Below are 15,109 nucleotides of genomic sequence, written 5' to 3'. Positions count from 1 at the left end.
AGGCAACATCCTACTGAGGCGCACAACCGGCGGCCGACACGCCGAGGAAGTATTACTATATTCAGCTTCAGGCAATACTTCAAACCAACGGCAGGACAGTCAGTCAGAGGCGGGCTGTCTCACCTAAATCACCTATGCAGTCTTGGGGGGCAACTTGTGGAGAGGGGCGACTCTAGGGTCCCGGAAGAGCTCCGAGCCTACCCGTCATACGGGTGCCGTCTCAACCGTAACATCAGGGAGGGACGGAGGATTAGCAGAACATCATCTAATCGAGTTGTGAGGGAACTTAAGAAACAGACACAACAGTTGTGGGGACTTTCCGTAAGCACAGCAGGGAAGGACCACAACACATAGCGCTAGCAGGTAGGCACAGATTTCCACCTGCAAAGAGAACTCTGGAGGTGCCATTGGACCGGTCGGACTTGCACAGCCTGGTGAACCGTATTCCGGACTGAGGACCCAGAGACCTTCAGTAAAGAGGTAAAGAGACTGCAACCTGGTGTCCTCGTTATTTACTGCACCGCACCACCACCACCATCCACAACCATCATTTACTGTACGCCCCTCAGCAGGGTCACGGACCGGGCCTAGCCACCGTGACAACCCCAGAGCAGAGACTCGGAGGCCCGGTACCGGGTACCCCTCGGCCCTGCGGCAGTGGGGGCGCTACAGAAGCTTCCCTAAATTTTGGTCCTGAGCTCCCCCTCCTGGCTTAGATTCAAATGTGTTGAGTGTGAGTGCCTTACCTGATAGAGAGAATCTCCCTTGCCTCCAACCATGACATCACCCTCCCTGAAAGGAAGGCAACATCACTGCAACAACCGGTTACCTGGGGTGTTGCACTCCCCCCCCATTTACTCCAGTACTCCCGGACTGGGTAAAAGGAAACATAAACAACAGGTTACAATAAGACATGCAGAACATTTTTGAATGCTTAATAACAGTGATAACAAATTGATATTAACTGTGGCTTCCCTATTCGGGAGGAATTAATATTTGAACGTTGCAAACATTTTTGAACCAATAAATTAACTTTCAGAAATATATATAAACATACTATCACAGACTATGCAATGCAATTACCCTCTAAGAGTATGAAGAAAAAAGAAAAAAGTAGTGCTGCACAGCCTCTCAACCTAGAGCGAATGACAAGCAGTCCAGGCGCGGTGTGTTTGAGCAAAGCCTAACTTCAGTGCTGGAGGTGCTCGCATGGAAAAAGATAAACCAATCATGAATATGAAAGAAGATTGCGGTAGCACTCACCAGGTTTCGTGTGGTTCAGTCCTTTATTGAAGACAAATGTTCACAACAGCATGTTCACGGCTCGGGGGAGTGCAGGTGGAGAGGAGGTGAGCAGGGATCGACGACGGCCGTTTCGCGCTATGGGAGCGCTTCTACGGGTCTAGCATGCTGGGAAATGACGCTGGTAGAAATAGGTGAGTCACAAATGATCACTCCCACTTCCACCCCAAGCCCATATCCCCACATACAAAGTACAGCATGTGCAAAACAACAAATACAAAAGGTTAAAAACAATGAATGCCCTGGAATATAATCATGGAAACACTACAGGAACCAACTAAGAAAACTCCTTACCCTCTTAACAGCTAATGCAAAAACGATCTTACGAAGGGCTGCAGATTGCCCCATAGCAAAAGAAATAGTCTCTCAGATAATGATGTCTGGATTTAGCCATGGAAATTCATAGCGGGGAGTACGAGTAATATTTAGGCCATGTTCACACTTTGCGGTTTTTACCGCGGAACCGTCGCGATTTTGATGCTGCGGGTCCGCAGCAGTTTCCATAGCGTTTCCATTTACATGTAAACCCTATGGAAACTGCAAACCACTGTGCACATGCTGCGGGAAAAACCGCGCAGAAATGCAGCGGTTTAAAACCCGCAGCATGTCACTTCTTTGTGCAGAATCGCTGCGATTCTGCACCCATAGGAATGCATTGAACCGCTTACTTCCCGCATGGGGCTGTGCCCACGTTGCGGGAAGTAAGTGGTTAATGTGCGGGTGGTACCCGGGGTGGAGGAGAGGAGACTCTCCTCCAGGCCCTGGGAACCATATTTGGGGTAAAAAAAAGAATAAAAATAAAAAATCATGTTATACTCACCTCTCAGCGCTGCACGCGGCCGGCCGGTCAGAGTTGCTGTGCGAACAGGACCTGCGGTGACATAGCGGTCACATGACCGTGATGACGCCCGGGTCACATGACCGTGACGTCACAAAGGTCCTTCTCGCACAGCATCTTTGGAACCGGAGCGCCGGGTGCAGCGCCCAGGAGATCCGGACATCGGAGGGTGAGTATAACCAATTTTTATTATTTTTAACATTACTATTGATGCTGCATATTGCTGCATATGCAGCATCAATAGTACAGGAGTAATCCCGCAGCGGAAACCGCGGAACAAACCGCGATAAATCTGCAGGGATAACCGCAGCGGTTTTGCCCTGCAGATTTATCAATTCCGCTGCGGGAGAACCCGCAGAGGGACGCCGCAAAGTGTGAACGTGGCCTTAGGGTAACGGGGTACGCTTAATTAGACTAAGAGATGCTATAAAAAAACGGACATATCTGTCCTGTCATTGAAACCGGCAGGGCCTGCGGCTCTTGTCCGCATAATCCACCGTGCTTCTTGTCTAAGTAAAAGCCTATGTAAGTCTCCTCCTCGCGCAGGTAATGTTACCCTCTCTATCCCCGCAAAAGTGAGAACCTCAGGCTTACCCTCGTGGACTTCCCTCACATGATGGATAAGTCTGGGTACACCTTTACCCGTACAGATGGATCTCAAATGCTCTCTGAAACGTACAAAGAGCTGACGTATGGTTTTCCCCACATAAAATCTCTTGCAGGGACAGAAAATGACATAAACGACATAATCTGTCCTGCAAGAGATAAATTGCTGAACAGTATGTCTAACGGGACCTATATTAATGACTCGTCCAGTAGTATGACTCGCACAGAAATGGCAGTGACCGCAGCGAAAGTTACCTTTTGGGGACAACTGTTCTAACCAACTCGCCTGAGGACCTGGCGTCTGATTACGGACCAAAATGTCCCTAATGCGTGTACTTCGCTTGTTAGAGATTAGACGACCCCCGGCCGCCCTGCCTGAGAGATCCTTGTCCCGCTCCAGGACATGCCAGTGCCTTCTAATGGATGCTCTTATTGCCTGGTCCAAAGGACCGTATCGGAAACAAAAATTAAAACGTGGTTCATCTGATTTCTTCCTACCCCTTCCCCGTCCCTGTGGGTCATCATTCAGCCGATTCATTGCCACTTGCAAAAGAGTATTAGGATAACCTCTATCACGCAGTCTTTGGCACAATTCTCCAGACTGTTGTTCAAACCCTCTTTGAGTGCTATTAACCCTCCGTGTACGGAGTAGCTGGCTGTAAGGCAAAGCACGTTTTGTGTGTGCAGGATGGAAGCTATCGAAGTGTAGGACAGAGTTGGAAGCGGTGGGTTTGCGATAAATAGATGTACAAATGTCCCCATCCTGAATGGTAATTAAAACATCTAAAAATTCTAAGCTATCTCTCCCCAAAACGGAAGTGAAGCGCATCCCCATATTATTGGTGACATTTAGATAGTCTACGAACAAATCAAACTCCTCCTCGGTTCCGTCCCACACCAGGAAGACATCATCGACATACCTTAGAAAAAGTCTGATGTGTTTCAGGAAAACGTTCCTTTCGGAATAAACAAAATCTTCCTCAAAAACCGCTAGATAAAGGTTAGCGAAAGTGCATGCGACCGGGGTCCCCATGGCAGTCCCGGTGGTCTGGAGGTTCTCACTTTTGCGGGGATAGAGAGGGTAACATTACCTGCGCGAGGAGGGGACTTACATAGGCTTTTACTTAGACAAGAAGCACGGTTGATTATGCGGACGAGAGCCGCAGGCCCTGCCGGTTTCAATGACAGGACAGACATGTCCGTTTTTTTATAGCATCTCTTAGTTTAATTAAGCGTACCCTGTTACCCTAAATATTACTCGTACTCCCCGCTATGAATTTCCATGGCTAAATCCATACATCATTATCTGAGAGACTATTTGTTTTGCTATGGGGCAATCTGCAGCCCTTCGTAAGATCGTTTTTGCATTAGCTGTTAAGAGGGTAAGGAGTTTTCTTAGTTGGTTCCTGTAGTGTTTCCATGATTATATTCCAGGGCATTCATTGTTTTTAACCTTTTGTATTTGTTGTTTTGCACATGCTGTACTTTGTATGTGGGGATATGGGCGCGGGGTGGAAGTGGGAGTGATCATTTGTGACTCACCTATTTCTACCAGCGTCATTTCCCAGCATGCTAGACCCATAGAAGCGCTCCCATAGTGCGAAACGGCCGTCGTCGATCCCTGCTCACCTCCTCTCCACCTGCACTCCCCCGAGCCATGAACATGCTGTTGTGAACATTTGTCTTCAATAAAGGACTGAACCACACGAAACCTGGTGAGTGCTACCGCAATCTTCTTTCATATTCATGATTGGTTTATCTTTTTCCATGCGAGCACCTCCAGCACTGAAGTTAGGTTTTGCTCAAACACACCGCGCCTGGACTGCTTGTCATTCGCTCTAGGTTGAGAGGCTGTGCAGCACTACTTTTTTCTTTTTTCTTCATAACAGTTGTGCTTTTTGTGCTAGCACGCCTATAACCAGAGTGGCGGTGTTTGTTTCATTATATTTGTAACGGTGATTACCGTACGATGGATCCTGAAGTTTCTTCAGTTTGTGTGGGATTAGAAGCCGGCCGGGAGGATGTGGCTAATTACTTCAAGGAGTGTGAGCAGGTGGACCAGGTACACATGTTGAGTACCAAAGCCCTGGAATACAAGTTGATGAATTTATCTGAAAGAGAAATTCGTTTGTTTTGGACCAACAACTCTCTCCAGTCTTATATAGACAATGGTCGGGTCCCCAGAGGACTTCGAGTCTGGAAAGAAATATCTCATTTTAGCCACGATGTCACCTTTAAATCGGAATGGGAATGAATTATGTTGAAAAGCTCTCAGGAGCTATTGTCATTAGTCCTGAAATCTAATATACAGAACTATGATGTATTGAATGCAGAAATTATTAAGACTCAATCTGAATTAAAAAGCAGACTTACTGAGAACCAATGGGCATCCTTCACTAAAAAATTGGATGGGAAATTAATTCCAATTCAGGCCGAGATTAAACAGAGAAAAAGAGACAAGTTTATTCGGGACAAAAATGATTATGACTCCGGGCAGGTTTTCTCTTGGCAAAAATCACAAAAGGAGAATCAATCATCTTTCTCCAATATGAGCCAGTCAGGCAATAAAAAGCGAAAATTCAGAAAACGCAACCAATACCGCCGTAACGACTATCTAACGACTGAGTCTGACTCAAACTTAAGTGAAGGAGGGGCTATGAGCCTGGAACAAACAGAAGGCTCGACCTCTGAGACTTCTGTGACCGCAGTACCCCCTTTAGAAGAACCCGTCGGGGGAAGAGGAAGCAGAGGTTATGTCCCCGGCTGGAGACACAAGAGGAAGAATGTCTCCTGGAGGCAGGGACATTAACACCTTCACCACCTGAGGACTGTGTCATTAATTTAACGGACCGCGTGTTAGAACCAGCGCAACTTGACTTATTAGCCAAAGGTTTAAATTACTGTATTCCAGACAGATTTGGTTTTTCGGAATTTCAGATTGATTTATTTAAGGCTATACGGAAAATTCATTTATATAAGGCTTTTTTATCTGGTTCCACCAACAACACTACCCTGGAAGGAGAGCGTCCTTGCAAGATAGGACCTTTGGGTTTCCTTGCGGGGTCTACTGAAGAAGTATTAGCTAATTTTCATGATGATGCCGCTCTGTTGTTGAGTTTAAATGATTCTGTCACTTTGCAAAATGAGGGTTCATCTGATGATTCTACCCCCTTTGTTGGTGGTGTCCCATCGACATATATGCCACAAACCTCCCCGGGTAATATGGCTGACCTGTTTGAAACTCTAGTTTTAAAAGACATAGAAGCCTTGGTTTATAAAGAGGCACCATATAATCTGATTGCCTCTGAAAGGGCAGCTCTAAAGGAGATGGCGGGTTGGTCTGATGTAATTATACGCCCAGCCGACAAAGGGGGAAAGACCGTTTTGTTGCCCAGAGATGCATACCTGTCAGAAGCTGCACGGCATCTTTCTGATGTTGATACGTACCGTAGACTGCCTAGAGACCCCACGAACAAATTTAAAGGTGAATTACAATCATTTTTGAGGGTGTCCATAGAACGGCAAGTTATAACTCAGAAAAAAGCAGAAAAACTTTTTCCGCAGTTTCCTACCAAACCATACTGGTATTATCTCCCGAAGGTACACAAATCGGTCACTCAACCCCCCGGTAGACCAATCGTGTCAGGGATGGGGTCCCTAACTGAACCTCTCTCCCAATATTTGGATTGGGTGTTGCGCCCCTTGCTCCGTTCCGTTCCGTCCTACACCAGGGACACTAATTCATTTTTGGATCATATCCGTGATTTTGCATGGTGGCCGGGGTTCTCCCTGGCGTCCATTGATGTGGTCAATCTTTATACCAGTATCCCCCAGCGATTGGGGGTTGACACCATCAGGCGTATTCTCAGTACTACTGATAGGAGTCATACCTTCATCGACTTTGTGTGCGATGGGTTGAGTTTTATACTTACCCATAACGCTTTCACCTTTCTGGATATCTGGTATCTCCAGACCACCGGGACTGCCATGGGGACCCCGGTCGCATGCACTTTCGCTAACCTTTATCTAGCGGTTTTTGAGGAAGATTTTGTTTATTCCGAAAGGAACGTTTTCCTGAAACACATCAGACTTTTTCTAAGGTATGTCGATGATGTCTTCCTGGTGTGGGACGGAACCGAGGAGGAGTTTGATTTGTTCGTAGACTATCTAAATGTCACCAATAATATGGGGATGCGCTTCACTTCCGTTTTTGGGAGAGATAGCTTAGAATTTTTAGATGTTTTAATTACCATTCAGGATGGGGACATTTGTACATCTATTTATCGCAAACCCACCGCTTCCAACTCTGTCCTACACTTCGATAGCTTCCATCCTGCACACACAAAACGTGCTTTGCCTTACAGCCAGCTACTCCGTACACGGAGGGTTAATAGCACTCAAAAAGGGTTCGAACAACAGTCTGGAGAATTGTGCCAAAGACTGCGTGATAGAGGTTATCCTAATACTCTTTTGCAAGTGGCAATGAATCGGCTGAATGATGACCCACAGGGACGGGGAAGGGGTAGGAAGAAATCAGATGAACCACGTTTTAATTTTTGTTTCCGATACGGTCCTTTGGGCCAGGCAATAAGAGCATCCATTAGAAGGCACTGGCATGTCCTGGAGCGGGACAAGGATCTCTCAGGCAGGGCGGCCGGGGGTCCTCTAATCTCTAACAAGCGAAGTACATGCATTAGGGACATTTTGATCCGTAATCAGACGCCAGGTCCTCAGGCGAGTTGGTTAGAACAGTTGTCCCCAAAAGGTAACTTTCGCTGCGGTCACTGCCATTTCTGTGCGAGTCATACTACTGGACGAGTCATTAATATAGGTCCCGTTAGACATACTGTTCAGCAATTTATCTCTTGCAGGACAGATTATGTCGTTTATGTCATTTTCTGTCCCTGCAAGAGATTTTATGTGGGGAAAACCATACGTCAGCTCTTTGTACGTTTCAGAGAGCATTTGAGATCCATCCATACGGGTAAAGGTGTACCCAGACTTATCCATCATGTGAGGGAAGTCCACGATGGTAAGCCTGAGGTTCTCACTTTTGCGGGGATAGAGAGGGTAACATTACCTGCGCGAGGAGGGGACTTACATAGGCTTTTACTTAGACAAGAAGCACGGTGGATTATGCGGACGAGAGCCGCAGGCCCTGCCGGTTTCAATGACAGGACAGATATGTCCGTTTTTTTATAGCATCTCTTAGTTTAATTAAGCGTACCCCGTTACCCTAAATATTACTCGTACTCCCCGCTATGAATTTCCATGGTTAAATCCATACATCATTATCTGAGAGACTATTTGTTTTGCTATGGGGCAATCTGCAGCCCTTCGTAAGATCGTTTTTGCATTAGCTGTTAAGAGGGTAAGCAGTTTTCTTAGTTGGTTCCTGTAGTGTTTCCATGATTATTGTTATGATCCTTAGTGGTTGAGGATCACAAAATACTCCAGCTAAGTAACAAAACATAGGACAAGCTTTAGGGAGGTGGTAAACTGGACTGACCGCAAATCTGAACCTATCCAACACACTAGAGGTAGCCGGTGAACGTGACTAAAATCCTAGACGTCTCGAGCCAGCCTGAGGAACTAACTACCCCTAGAGAGAAAGAAAGACCTCACTTGCCTCCAGAGAAATAATCCCCAAAGATATAGAAGCCCTCAACAAATAATAACGGTGAGGTAAGAGGAAGGCACATACACAGGGGTGAAAACAGATTCAGCAAATGAGGCCCACTAATACTAGATAGCAGAAAATAGAAAAGGGGTCTGTGCGGTCAGTAAAAAACCCTTACAAAATATCCACACTGAGATTTCAAGAACCCCCGCACCAACTAACGGTGTGGGGGGAGAAACTCAGTCCCCTAGAGCAACCAGCAAGCGAGGAAATCACATTTTAGAAAGCTGGACAAGAAACATGATGAATGCTGATAATCAAAAAATAAACAAACAAAAACTTAGCTTGTCTTGGAGAGACTGGGAGCAAGGTAATCACAAGGAATCTGAAGAGCACTGAATACATTGAGAGCAGGCAAGGAACTGAGTATCCAGGTGAGCTAAATAGGAAACCAACCAAGGATAACGAACCAGCTGATGCTGCCAACCTGCAGAAAGACAACACTACACAGTACCGCTTGTGACCACTAGAGGGAGCCCAAAAATAGAGTTCACAACAGTACCCCCCCCCTTGAGGAGGGGTCACCGAACCCTCATCAAGACCCCCAGGGCGATCAGGATGAGCCGCGTGGAAGGCACGAACCAAATCGGCCGCATGAACATCAGAGGCGACAACCCAGGAATTATCCTCCTGACCATAGCCCTTCCACTTAACCAAATACTGAAGCCTCCGTCTAGAGATACGAGAATCCAAAATCTTCTCCACCACGTACTCCAATTCGCCCTCGACCAGCACCGGAGCAGGAGGCTCAACAGAAGGAACCACAGGTACCACATACCTCCGCAACAAAGACCTATGGAACACATTATGAATGGCAAACGATGCTGGGAGATCCAAACGAAAAGACACCGGGTTAAGGATTTCCAATATCTTATAAGGACCGATGAAGCGAGGCTTGAGTTTAGGAGAGGAGACCTTCATAGGAACATACCGAGAAGACAGCCACACCAAATCCCCAACACGAAGTCGGGGACCCACACCGCGGCGGCGGTTGGCAAAGCGCTGAGCCTTCTCCTGTGACAACCTCAAATTGTCCACCACATGGTTCCAAATCTGCTGCAACCTATCCACCACAGAATCCACCCCAGGACAGTCAGAAGACTCAACCTGACCCGAGGAAAAACGAGGATGGAAACCAGAATTGCAGAAAAAAGGCGAAACCAAAGTAGCAGAACTAGCCCGATTATTAAGGGCAAACTCGGCCAATGGCAAAAAAGTCACCCAATCATCCTGATGAGCAGAAACAAAACATCTCAAATAAGTTTCCAACGTCTGATTAGTTCGCTCGGTTTGGCCATTAGTCTGAGGATGGAAGGCCGACGAAAAAGACAAATCAATGCCCATCTTAGCACAAAAAGTCCGCCAATACCTGGACACAAACTGGGATCCTCTATCAGACACAATATTTTCAGGAATGCCGTGCAAGCGAACCACATTCTGAAAAAATAGAGGAACCAAATCGGAGGAAGAAGGCAACTTAGGCAAGGGCACCAAATGGACCATCTTGGAAAAACGATCACACACCACCCAGATGACAGACATTTTCTGAGATACTGGAAGATCCGAAATAAAATCCATGGAAATGTGCGTCCAAGGCCTTTTCGGAACAGGCAAAAGCAAACCGCTGGCACGAGAACAGCAAGGCTTAGCCCGAGCACAAATCCCACAAGACTGCACAAAGGAACGCACATCCCGCGACAAGGAAGGCCACCAGAAGGACCTAGCCACCAAATCTCTGGTACCAAAAATCCCAGGATGACCCGCCAACACCGAAGAATGAACCTCGGAAATAACTCTGCTGGTCCATCTATCCGGGACAAACAGTCTCTCTGGTGGACAACGATCAGGTCTATCTGCCTGAAATTTCTGCAGCACTCGTCGCAAATCTGGGGAAATGGCAGACAAAATCACTCCCTCTCTGAGAATACCAGCCGGCTCAGAAACTCCCGGAGAGTCAGGCACAAAACTCCTAGAAAGTGCATCAGCTTTCACGTTCTTCGAACCAGGCAGGTATGAGACCACAAAGTTGAAACGGGAGAAAAACAACGACCAACGAGCCTGTCTAGGATTCAGGCGCTTGGCAGATTCAAGGTAAATCAGATTTTTGTGATCAGTCAAGACCACCACACGATGTTTAGCTCCTTCGAGCCAATGTCGCCTGTTATGGTTCTCAATGGCAAGAGAACATAGCCCTGCAAACATACGAACTAGCTCTTGGAAGGATGGAAACTAAACTGACCATGAACTAAACCTGCCGCACAACTAACAGTAGCCGGGTAGCGTAGCCTGCGTTTTATCCCTAGACGCCCAGCGCCGGCCGGAGGACTAACTAATCCTGGCAGAGGAAAATATAGTCCTGGCTCACCTCTAGAGAAATTTCCCCGAAAGGCAGACAGAGGCCCCCACAAATATTGGCGGTGATTTTAGATGAAATGACAAACGTAGTATGAAAATAGGTTTAGCAAAATTGAGGTCCGCTTACTAGATAGCAGGAAGACAGAAAGGGCACTTTCATGGTCAGCTGAAAACCCTATCAAAATACCATCCTGAAATTACTTTAAGACTCTAGTATTAACTCATAACATCAGAGTGGCAATTTCAGATCACAAGAGCTTTCCAGACACAGAAACGAAACTACAGCTGTGAACTGGAACAAAATGCAAAAACAAACAAGGACTAAGTCCAACTTAGCAGGAACATGCACAGAAAGGCTTCTGATTACAATGTTGACCGGCATGGAAGTGACAGAGGAGCAAGGCTAAATAGCGACTCCCACATCCTGATGGAAACAGGTGAACAGAGAGGATGATGCACACCAGTTCAATTCCACCAGTGGCCACCGGGGGAGCCCAAAATCCAATTTCACAACAGTACCCCCCCTCAAGGAGGGGGCACCGAACCCTCACCAGAACCACCAGGGCGATCAGGATGAGCCCTATGAAAGGCACGGACCAAATCGGAGGCATGAACATCAGAGGCAGTCACCCAAGAATTATCCTCCTGACCGTATCCCTTCCATTTGACCAGATACTGGAGTTTCCGTCTGGAAACACGGGAGTCCAAGATTTTTTCCACAACGTACTCCAACTCGCCCTCAACCAACACCGGAGCAGGAGGCTCAACGGAAGGCACAACCGGTACCTCATACCTGCGCAATAATGACCGATGAAAAACATTATGAATAGAAAAAGATGCAGGGAGGTCCAAACGGAATGACACAGGGTTAAGAATCTCCAATATCTTGTACGGGCCGATGAACCGAGGCTTAAACTTGGGAGAAGAAACCCTCATAGGGACAAAACGAGAAGACAACCACACCAAGTCCCCAACACAAAGCCGAGGACCAACCCGACGCCGGCGGTTGGCAAAAAGCTGAGTCTTCTCCTGGGACAACTTCAAATTGTCCACTACCTGCCCCCAAATCTGATGCAACCTCTCCACCACAGCATCCACTCCAGGACAATCAGAAGATTCCACCTGACCAGAAGAAAATCGAGGATGAAACCCCGAATTACAGAAAAAGGGAGACACCAAGGTGGCAGAACTGGCCCGATTATTGAGGGCAAACTCCGCTAAAGGCAAAAAAGCAACCCAATCATCCTGATCTGCAGACACAAAACACCTCAAATATGTCTCCAAGGTCTGATTCGTCCGCTCGGTCTGGCCATTAGTCTGAGGATGGAAAGCAGACGAGAAAGACAAATCTATGCCCATCCTAGCACAGAATGCTCGCCAAAATCTAGACACGAATTGGGTACCTCTGTCAGAAACGATATTCTCCGGAATACCATGCAAACGGACCACATTTTGAAAAAACAGAGGAACCAACTCGGAAGAAGAAGGCAACTTAGGCAGGGGAACCAAATGGACCATCTTAGAGAAACGATCACACACCACCCAGATGACAGACATCTTCTGAGAAACAGGAAGATCCGAAATAAAATCCATCGAGATGTGCGTCCAGGGCCTCTTCGGGATAGGCAAGGGTAACAACAATCCACTAGCCCGAGAACAACAAGGCTTGGCCCGAGCACAAACGTCACAAGACTGCACGAAGCCTCGCACATCTCGAGACAGGGAAGGCCACCAGAAGGACCTTGCCACCAAATCCCTGGTACCAAAGATTCCAGGATGACCTGCCAACGCAGAAGAATGAACCTCAGAAATGACTTTACTGGTCCAATCATCAGGAACAAACAGTCTACCAGGTGGGCAACGATCAGGTCTATCCACCTGAAACTCCTGCAAGGCCCGCCGCAGGTCTGGAGAAACGGCAGACAATATCACTCCATCCTTAAGGATACCTGTAGGTTCAGAATTACCAGGGGAGTCAGGCTCAAAACTCCTAGAAAGGGCATCCGCCTTAACATTCTTAGAACCCGGCAGGTAGGACACCACAAAATTAAACCGAGAGAAAAACAACGACCAGCGCACCTGTCTAGGATTCAGGCGTCTGGCGGACTCAAGATAAATTAGATTTTTGTGGTCAGTCAATACCACCACCTGATGTCTAGCCCCCTCAAGCCAATGACGCCACTCCTCAAAAGCCCACTTCATGGCCAAAAGCTCCCGATTCCCAACATCATAATTCCGCTCGGCGGGCGAAAATTTACGCGAGAAAAAAGCACAAGGTCTCATCACGGAGCAATCGGAACTTCTCTGCGACAAAACCGCCCCAGCTCCGATTTCAGAAACGTCGACCTCAACCTGAAAAGGAAGAGCAACATCAGGCTGACGCAACACAGGGGCGGAAGAAAAGCGGCGCTTAAGCTCCCGAAAGGCCTCCACAGCAGCAGGGGACCAATCAGCAACATCAGCACCCTTCTTAGTCAAATCAGTCAATGGTTTAACAACATCAGAAAAACCAGCAATAAATCGACGATAAAAGTTAGCAAAGCCCAAAAATTTCTGAAGACTCTTAAGAGAAGAGGGTTGCGTCCAATCACAAATAGCCTGAACCTTGACAGGATCCATCTCGATGGAAGAGGGGGAAAAAATATATCCCAAAAAGGAAATCTTTTGAACCCCAAAAACGCACTTAGAACCCTTCACACGCAAGGAATTAGACCGCAAAACCTGAAAAACCCTCCTGACCTGCTGGACATGAGAGTCCCAGTCATCCGAAAAAATCAAAATATCATCCAGATACACAATCATAAATTTATCCAAATAATCACGGAAAATGTCATGCATAAAGGACTGAAAGACTGAAGGGGCATTTGAAAGACCAAAAGGCATCACCAAATACTCAAAGTGGCCCTCGGGCGTATTAAATGCGGTTTTCCACTCATCCCCCTGCTTAATTCGCACCAAATTATACGCCCCACGAAGATCTATCTTAGAGAACCACTTGGCCCCCTTTATGCGAGCAAACAAATCAGTCAGCAGTGGCAACAGATATTGATATTTAACCGTGATTTTATTCAAAAGCCGATAATCAATGCACGGCCTCAAAGAGCCATCTTTCTTAGCCACAAAGAAAAAACCGGCTCCTAAGGGAGATGACGAAGGATGAATATGTCCCTTTTCCAAGGACTCCTTTATATATTCTCGCATAGCAGCATGTTCAGGCACAGACAGATTAAATAAACGACCCTTAGGGTATTTACTACCCGGAATCAAATCTATGGCACAATCGCACTCCCGGTGCGGAGGTAATGAACCAAGCTTAGGTTCTTCAAAAACGTCACGATATTCAGTCAAGAATTCAGGAATCTCAGAGGGAATAGATGATAAAGAACAAATCAGGGTCACAGATAGAATAAACTTAGACTGTAAAGTGCCAATTGAAACAGACTTATCAAGCTTCTTAGTACGCTTAGAGCATGCTGATATAACATGAGTTGAATCACCGCAATAGAAGCACAACCCATTTTTTCGTCTAAAATTCTGCCGTTCACTTCTGGACAGAATTCTATCACATTGCATATTCTCTGGCGTCTTCTCAGTAGACACCGCCAAATGGTGCACAGGTTTCCACTGAGTAAGCACAGCCCATTTACGGAATTTCTGGCAGTATATTTCAGCTTCGTCTTGCCTCTGAGATAGGGACATCAAGGCCTTTTCCGCCTGAAGTTCTAACTGAGGTTCCTCATAAAGCAACCCCAAGGCCAGAAAAAACGCATCCACATTGAGCAACGCAGGATCCCCTGGAGCCAATGCAAAAGCCCAATCCTGAGGGTCGCCCCGGAGCAAAGAAATCACAATCCTGACCTGCTGAGCAGGATCTCCAGCAGAGCGAGATTTCAGGGACAAAAACAACTTGCAATTATTTTTGAAATTTTGAAAGCAAGATCTATTCCCCGCGAAAAATTCAGGCAAAGGAATTCTAGGTTCAGATATAGGAACATGAACAACAAAATCTTGTAAGTTTTGAACTTTCGTGGTGAGATTATTCAAACCTGCAGCTAAACTCTGAATATCCATTTTAAACAGGTGAACACAGAGCCATTCCAGGATTAGAAGGAGAGAGAGAGAGAAAGGCTGCAAAATAGGCAGACTTGCAAGAGATTCAATTACAAGCACACTCAGAACTGAGAAAAAAAAAAAAAAAAAAAAATCTTCAGCAGACTTCTCTTTTCTCTCCTTTCTCTGTCAATTAATTTAACCCTTTTGGGCCGGTCAAACTGTTATGGTTCTCAATGGCAAGAGAACATAGCCCAGCAAACATACGAACTAGCTCT

Source organism: Ranitomeya variabilis, chromosome 3 (genome assembly GCF_051348905.1).
Source record: "Ranitomeya variabilis isolate aRanVar5 chromosome 3, aRanVar5.hap1, whole genome shotgun sequence".
Lineage (NCBI taxonomy): Eukaryota > Metazoa > Chordata > Amphibia > Anura > Dendrobatidae > Ranitomeya > Ranitomeya variabilis.
The sequence above is the reverse complement of the archived record's forward strand: the minus strand, read 5'-3'. Positions refer to the sequence as shown.